The 8,500-nt window shown below is 41.9% G+C and overlaps 1 pseudogene; it reads left to right on the top strand.

Moving 5' to 3' along the window:
- Nucleotides 1-3,721: 3,721 nt before the first annotated feature.
- Nucleotides 3,722-5,029, top strand: LOC132226373 (pre-mRNA-splicing factor 38A-like; annotated as a pseudogene).
- Nucleotides 5,030-8,500: the final 3,471 nt, after the last annotated feature.

Raw genomic sequence — 8,500 nt, 5'->3', positions numbered from 1 at the left:
GGGTGGGGGCTGGCTGGTTTTCCCTGAAGGGTGTCCTGGATCAGGGTGGGGGTCCAGCTTGGGTGCCTGGCCAGCCCGGATGAGGGGATGATGGCTGTTTTCAGCTGGTCACACCCCCTTCAGGGTGGGGGGTCCCCACTGGGGTGCCTGGCCAGTCTGGGTGAGGGGCTGAGGGCCGTTTTCAGGCTGGCGGGTGACTGAAGATCCCAACCGATCCTTTTTTCCTTTTTTTTTTTTTTTTATTCTTGTATTTATGGCTGTCACTGGAGCTGAGAGCCGGCTTTAGCTGTGAGACCTTGCTGCTGAAAGCAGGTTTCTGGCTTTGTTTACTTTCTGTATTTGAAACTTTTGTTGCGACTCCAGCTCTGAGATCCTGGCTGACTGAAAAAAGGTTTCTGGGGTTTTGTTTAGCTTCTATATTTGTAACAATGTTTCTTAGCAGCTCAGAGCCCGGCAGCGGCAGGCGGGGAACGTTGGAGACCTCCGTCAATGAAGCAAGCAAGCTTCCTCTTCGTGTCAGTAGCCTGGCTGCCGGCCGCCATCTTGGCTGGCAGTTAATTTGCATATCACCCTGATTCTCTTTTATTAGATAGGATATATATATATTATATAGGATATATATATATATATATATATATATATATATATATATATATATAATAAAAGAGAAACATGGTAATTAGCCATACCTCCGCTACCCTTCCCATTGGCTAATCAGGGCGATATGCAAATTAACTGCCAGCCAAGATGGCAGCCGGCAGCCAGGCAGCTTGAAGTGGACATCCCTCTCACAATCCGGGGCTGCTGGCTCCTAACCACTCACCTGCCTGCCTGCCTGATCACCCCTAACCGTTCCCCTGCCAGCCTGATTAACACCTAAGTGCAACCCAGGCTTCCAGGACCTGGGCTCCATTCAAGGCTACAAAGATTCAATTATCCTATCTAATAATAGACAAAGATTGAAATTAACCATACCTCTGCTATGCTTCCCATTGGCTAATCAGCAAGATATGCAAATTAACTGCCAACAGATGGTGGCCAGCAGCCACGCAGCTGAAGCGAGCAGGAGGCTTGCTTGCTCCAGTGATGGAGGAAGCCAAGCTTCCTCCCTGCTGTGGCCGGGCTCTGAGCTCCACTCTAAGCAACAAAGTTGCAATTATAGAAGCTAAACAAACCCAGATACCTGCTTTCAGCAGGCCGTGGCCTCAGAGCTGGAGCGAGCAGGAGCCGGCCTAAGCCAGTAGGTGGACATCCCCCGAGTGGTCCCAGACTGCTAGAGGGCACAGGCAGGGCTGAGGGACCCCCCAGTGCACAAATTTTTGTGCATCAGGCCTCTAGTATTGAATTATAAGCCAATAATAGGTGTTTAAGGATGATAATGGAGAAAATGCAAAGGAGAAAATTATCAAGAAAATTTTACATAATAAAAAAGATAAGATTATTTAGATTGGTCAGACCCAGAAGCCCAGAACAATTAACTCAAAATATTCACATGAAGCATAAACTCTTGAAATTTTAAAACATCACAGCAAATGATATGAATCTTTTTTAAAAAGCTAATATCTATACTATTAAAAGCATAATATGCAAATCGACCAAACAACCTAACAGTAGAATGACCACGCTATGACACACACTGGTGCCAGGACAAGGAAGGTGGGTGTGATGCAATTGGCCGGGGGCCTGACCATCGCCCCATGATCACCCTGCAGAAGTTGGCCCAGGCCATTGGCCAGTGGGACAATTAATTGCGGGGGCTCCACAATCGCCCCAAAGAGGGAGGCCCAGACAACCGAACCACAGTGCTGAGGCGGGTGGGTGGGGCCTCCCTCTGCAGGAGCAATCCATCGTGGAACCCCGTTCAGGTGGGCAGGGCCTACCTCTTTGGGACAATCAATGGCAGAGCTCCATGATCAATCACCTCAAAGAGGGAGGCCTGGGCTGGGCAAGGCCTACCTCTTTGGGGCAATTGATCGCAGGGCTCCAGGACTGTGAGAGGGCACAGGCAAGGCTGAGGAATCCCCCTCTCCCTCCTGAGTGCACAAATTTCATGCAGTGGGCTTCTAGGGTATGTATAATTATACATATATACACATAGTCTATCATTATTATTCATGAATTCTGTACTTATAAATTTTCCTATTTGATAAAACTTATTTATATCCTCAAATTAATATTCCTTCTGCTTTCTGATCACTTGTACAAGTGGAGTGTGCTAAAAAATTTGTCACCCAATGTATATAGTTACAATTAGATTGAACAAGGCACCATTGCCCTCTTGTTTTATCTCTCATAGTGTAAACAAGTGTCTTACTCATGGCCTTTTTAATGCTAGGTTTCTCTCAGTTTTGTGGGGGGGTTCTCTTGGGGTGGGTGATTTTATTAAAATGGTTACCAAGCTTAGTGCTGAAGTGCTATTCAGTATTCCTAAGAGCAAGAAAGCTTTGATGTGCCTTACAGAGAAAATACATGTTATATAATTACATTCAGTTATGAGTTATTGTGTTGTTGACTGTGAGTTCAATGTTAATAAATCAAAAATATATATTAAATAAGGTGTATTTAAATAGAAATACACATAAAGCATGGTTATGTATTTATCGGTTGATGAAAATGTGAGAATATAAGTTTTAAGGTATGTACTTAATTTTAAGGTTCTTTATTACACAAATAACCAGAACCATGAGTAAATAAAAAGAATAGGACATAGGTATACATGTCTGTCAAAAGTGGTCTAACTGTATATTTAAAATGGTGCATCTTATGGTATATGAATTGTACTTCAACAAGTTGATGTAAAAAATAGGAATACATGGACTCTAAGAAGTATAGAATCTAGAAGAAAAGCAAAAGGAATTCTGAGAATGATAATAAAGAGAAACCCTAGCATAATAAGGTAGCAGCAGGCCTAGAATTTTCTGATCAACTAAGGGAAATGAAGTGTAGTTCTTACAGAGATGTCTTAATAATAAGAATAATTGCCCTAGCTGGTTTGGCTCAGTAGATAGAGCGTCAGCTGGAAGACTAAGGGGTTCAATTCCAGTCAAGGGCACATGCCTGGATTGCTGTCTTGATCCCCAGTAGGGGACAGCCAATCAATGATTCTCTCATCATTGATCTTTCTCTCTCTCTCTCTCCTCCCTTCCTCTCTGAAATTAATAAAAATATATTTTAAAAAATAAGAATAAAAATAAAAGAACTGATAAAATATCAGATATATTGCCGGAGGCCTATCCATCCTTGTTGCTTGACACAGTCGCTACAGGGAAGAAACATCTGCACAGCATATGTTTCAAGGGACCTGGCATACTGTTCTTAATATGTTTGCTCCCCTTCTTAGCGCTATGTGTTCTAACCAAGGCCATCTCCCTGAGAAAGGTTGTTTCCTTAGGTGGGGATTTTTCCCTGGAGTTAGGGATTAACAGGACTAAGTAAGGGAATAAATCAGTAAAACCCCTTAACTAAGTACCAGGCGGGTAGTTAATCACCTTAACTATGAACAATCACGCTTAAGTTAAATAATCTTTACTTAGGATAATCTCCTTCAGTTACTTCCTTGTAGCTTAACAGAAAAGAAGAGTAGTGACCTTGGAATGGAGATAAAAGCCCTAACCTTTGGAATAGAATGGATAGGATTAAAATCGAATGGTATAAATACAGATGTAACAGGAGAATAGAGAGAGAACCTGGCTATTCTTGATTCTATCACAGCAGGAAGTTTCCTGTGCTGCAGCATTTCCGATTTCAAGCTGGTAACGTGAGCTATTTAAAGGAGACTTCCTCCATCTTTCTTCGTATCTGTTTTGTGTGTTTTTAACTGGGATCTGACACACTAAAGGACCCGACGGAAATAAAACTGAAAGCGTTCTAAAATGGCGAACAGCATGGTGAAGGATGTCCACAGCATTCACGGCACCAACCTGCAGTATCTGGTGGAGAAGATCATTCGGACTCGAATCTATGAGTCCAAGTACTGGAAAGAGGAGTGCTTTGGACTTACGGCTGAACTTGTAGTTGATAAAGCCATGGAGGTAAGGTTTGTCAGTGGCGTCTATGGTGGCAACATAAAGCCAACTCCCTTTCTGTGTTTGACCTTGAAGATGTTTCAGATTCAACCAGAGAAGGATATCATTGTTGAGTTTATAAAAAATGAAGATTTCAAGTGTGTATGCATGTTGGGAGCACTTTATATGAGGCTGACAGGCACTGCAATTGATTTTACAAATACTTCTAGCCTCTGAACAATGATTATAGAAAAATTAAGAGCCAGAACCAAAATGGAGAGTTTGAACTGATGCAGGTAGATGAGTTTGTTGATGAACTATTACACAGTGAGAGAGTCTGTGATATCATTCTGCCCCGTCTACAGAAACGCTATGTGCTAGAGGAAGCTGAGCAGTTGGAGCCTCGGGTTAGCGCTCTAGAAGAGGACACGGATGATGTCAAGTCCAGTGAAGAAGAGGAAGAAGAGGATAAGAAGTTGGAGAGAGTACCATCACCTGATCACCGCTGGAGAAGCTACCTAGACTTAGACAAGCCCCATCACTCTCCCACACTGCGCTACAGGAGAAGTAGAAGCCGGTCTCCCAGAAGGCCGGGTGGGTCTCCAAAATGGAAGAGCCCTTCCCCTCACCGAGAGAGGCATCAGAGCAAGAGTCCAAGACGTCACCGCAGCAGGTCCTGAGCTAGATGGCACAGATCCTGCTCCAAGTCCCTAGGTCATCACCATAGTCATAGACACAGGAGCCACTCAAAATCTCCTGAAAGATCTAAGAAAAGCCACAAGAAGAGCCAGAGAGGAAATGAGTAATGGACTCAGTTTAGGTTTAGTCAAAAGAGCCTCCTGCAAATATGAAGTCATCTCTCTATGTGGAAGGACTAAGATCTACTCCCACAGCAGCTATAAGAATATTTTAGGGTGTTTTTGTTTTTTAACCTTACAGTAGAATAGTGACCTTGGAATGGAGAAAACAAACACCCTAACCTTTGGAATAGAATGGCTAGGATTAAAATCAAATGGTATAAATACAGATGTAACAGGAGAATAAAGGGAGAACCTGGCTGGAGAACCTGGCTAGAGAACCTGGCTATGCTGACCATCTGAACGCTGTCTCCATTTCCTTCCTTCTTCGTCGACTTTGTCCACACCTTTGGGAACCCCTGGACCTTCTGGGGCTGGACTCCAACAATATATTTTATTATCAAAGTACCTATCTTAGAAAAAGATAAATCCTATTAACATTTATTTATAATTATAGAATTTACAATATTTTATACCCTGCTTTAAATATATTAGTACCATCTCTCATATTGTTAAGCTTTTTTGAATATATCTTAATAAATTCAATGATTTATTGTCCAGCTGGTGTAGCGCAGTGATTAAATGTTGACTCATGAAACAAGAGGTCCTCAGTTTGATTCCAGGTCAGGGTATATGTCCGGGTTGTGGACTTGATCACTTCCTCTCTCTCTAAAATCAATAAATATTTATTTTAAAAATTTACATATATGGACTTATTGTTTAATGTTTTATTCTTTTCTTTGAAGATGTTTCATTATTTGGGGTCATACACCTACTGAATTGTCAGGGTTCTCTCGAAGAAAGTAATTAATAGGATATATCTACTCTGAGATTTTGATCAGGAATAGGCTAACTTGATTATGGAGACTGAGATATCTACAAGCTGGAATTCTGAACAGCCAATGGTGTAAATTTCAGTCTCAGCCTGAAGGCCTGGGAACCATGAGGGTTGATGATGTACATCCTGGTTAAAGGGTAGGAGAAGAATGGTATCTCAGCTCAAATAGGCAAGAGCAAATATTCCCTTCATCTATCCTGTTGATCTATTTGGGCTCTGATCAGATTGGATGATGCCAGCTCACACTGGGGAAGGCAATTTGCTTTACTCAGCCCACCAATTCAAATGCTAATCTTATCTGGAAACACCCTCACAAATACACTCAGAAATAATGTCTAATCTTAGCATCCAGGGTCCAGGCAAGCTGATACATTACTCAGCACAAGTTCACTCTTTGTCAACCTGTCACCCATTTGCATCTCCGTAAACCTTATATTCCTTTGGCGAAGGATAGGAGAATGAGTAACTATACATTTTTTGGTAGGATATCCGGCCTCCTCTTTATTCAAGGGCTTCTGAGTCTATAAACTAGCTCAAGTCTGGGAACTGATTGATTAAAGTCAGCTTTTTGAGTCAGGTTAGACTTTTGTCCACTTGACCTACAACTTTTCTGCTTACACATATCAAATAAGAATTTGTAGGTTTACTATCTATTTCACTTCTAGGAGCACCTTGATCCACATTGGTCTGCATACTTTAGACTTTTCTAATTGCTGCTTTGACTCTTCTGTCCAGATGCATTTTGCTTTTGGCAGTTGAGTATTGCCATTTGGCCCCTGCTACCCCTGGATCCAATTACTCCCATTGAATTTATTTTGGTCAATTCAGTGACTGCAGTTTCCATTGTAAAGTCTGAACTGCATAGAAGAGAGATCACAGAGATCTTCAAGGGTGCCAGGGCTTCCTCACACATTTATTTCTCACAGTGTTGGTGAGAGGCATGTCTTCTGGACCCTCCCAGGGTAGGTAAGCAGATCTTCAATGACAAATCCACTCTACTATTTCTATTTTCCTAAACCTTTCAATCTCTTCCTCTGCATTAAACCAAAGTAGGTCTAGCATTTCCAGTTCACTCACTGTGCACCACCTTTTGATTCATGTTTCAGCCAACCAACCAAACTGTTAGAGGTCTTTCAAATTCCTGAGCTACAACATTAAATGCAGAATCTCTGCTTAGTGAGCCCATATTGTCTTACACCTTACTTCCTGATTTTCGACTTTTATAAATCAGAGAACTCAAGGAGCTATTTTGGAGTGTAGCATGTCTCCTCATAGGTCAAACATTGCACCTCAACTGTAGAAGCCTGCTGGGGCCTAGGTCTGGATGCAAAGAGGAGTGCAGCAGCGGCGGGGGGGGGGGGGGGGGGGGGGGCGCCCTGAGAAAAGTCAGCATTGTCTTGCATGGCCAATACCTCAGAGGAAGCCATTTCTGTTTTCTCAGGCAATGCAGGGTTAATCCTCTCAGACAGGTTGGGAAAGGCAAATGGTCTCAAGGTTTGGGAAAGTTACTGCCAAGCAGTGGTAGAGTAACTTTAGGTTTAGTTCAAAGAGCCTCCTGCAAATATGGGGTTGATGAGGTCTCTTCCACTGGCAAAAAAGACTCATGAGAATTTAGGGGCTCAATGTCCTAGTTTCATTAGGATCATCTCACATGTCCCCATCACAACTTACCAGATCATATTGTTCCCCAAACAATGCCCTCATTTTAACAGACTACTGTTAAAATCTACGTGTAGACACTCTATAAGGCTGGGAGTCCAAGTTGAGTGGTACTTGAGCTAGTCACAGGATGAGATTCTACATTTGACTTTCAGGAATTTTAGCCCCTGGGCTATATAGAGAAAGGTCTTCTTCAGGGCACACATACCAGCCTTCAGGTCATTTTTCTAGTGCTTGAGCTGGGAATTCAAATCCATGAGCTAATACTTTTCTTTCACTACTTGTCCAGGGACATTAAGAGCAAGCAGCCAACTAATAATTATATTTATTAGTTTTCCAAAAAAAATTGAAAAAGTATCATCAGTTATCCAGCTCATGCTTTTTATAAGTAGTTGATTAGGAGTATCTCATGCAGATATTTTGCATATCTCTATGGCTAGTTCAAGCCACAGAGTATTAGTGTTGTCTTTACTGCTAAAAATAGTTATTAGCATATTTAAATCCAATCAGACTAGAGAGCCAATTCCAGAAACCCCAGAATCAATTCAGCAAATCCTTACATTTTACACTTTTTTAGAGCCACACTTAGTTCCAAAATCTGAGTTATTCATTGTTCTCCAGAGAGTGTGTATATACATACAGTCTCACCATCTACCATCTGCAAGCTCAAGGCTGAAGAAAACCAGTGGTGTAAAGTCAAGTCTGAAGACTTGGGAATCAGGAGTATTACTCCAACCCAAGGGTAGAGGAAGGCTGCTGTGTCCTTTTAAACAAATTGGTATCTAGAGGAATTCCGTCTTCCTCTGCCTTTTTGTTTTCTTCAGGCCTCAGGGATAGGATAATGCTCACCCGCATGGGGAGGGAAGTTGTCTTTACTCACCTACTGATTCAAATGCTAATCTCATCTAGAAACACCTCACAGGCACACCCAGAAATAATGTCTAATCTCAGCAAGCAGTCAAATTGACACATAAAATTAACTGTTACACCTACCAATTATTTTTATCTTTAATCCTTTAACAGCAAGCATTCTTCACTCTAATCAAAAGATCGTAGATTTTTTTCCCCTGCTCCTTTCTTTTTATGCGGTACCAAGTTATTGGAAATAACCTTCTTTTCCTGTTTATTTCCTTGTGTTGCCTGCCCTTTAAGACTTCAGTCACGTCTACACTTTGCATGAAATGTTTCTCAGAATCAAGAGG

The sequence above is a fragment of the Myotis daubentonii genome, chromosome 2 (genome assembly GCF_963259705.1).
Source record: "Myotis daubentonii chromosome 2, mMyoDau2.1, whole genome shotgun sequence".
Lineage (NCBI taxonomy): Eukaryota > Metazoa > Chordata > Mammalia > Chiroptera > Vespertilionidae > Myotis > Myotis daubentonii.
The sequence above is the reverse complement of the archived record's forward strand: the minus strand, read 5'-3'. Positions and strand labels throughout refer to the sequence as shown.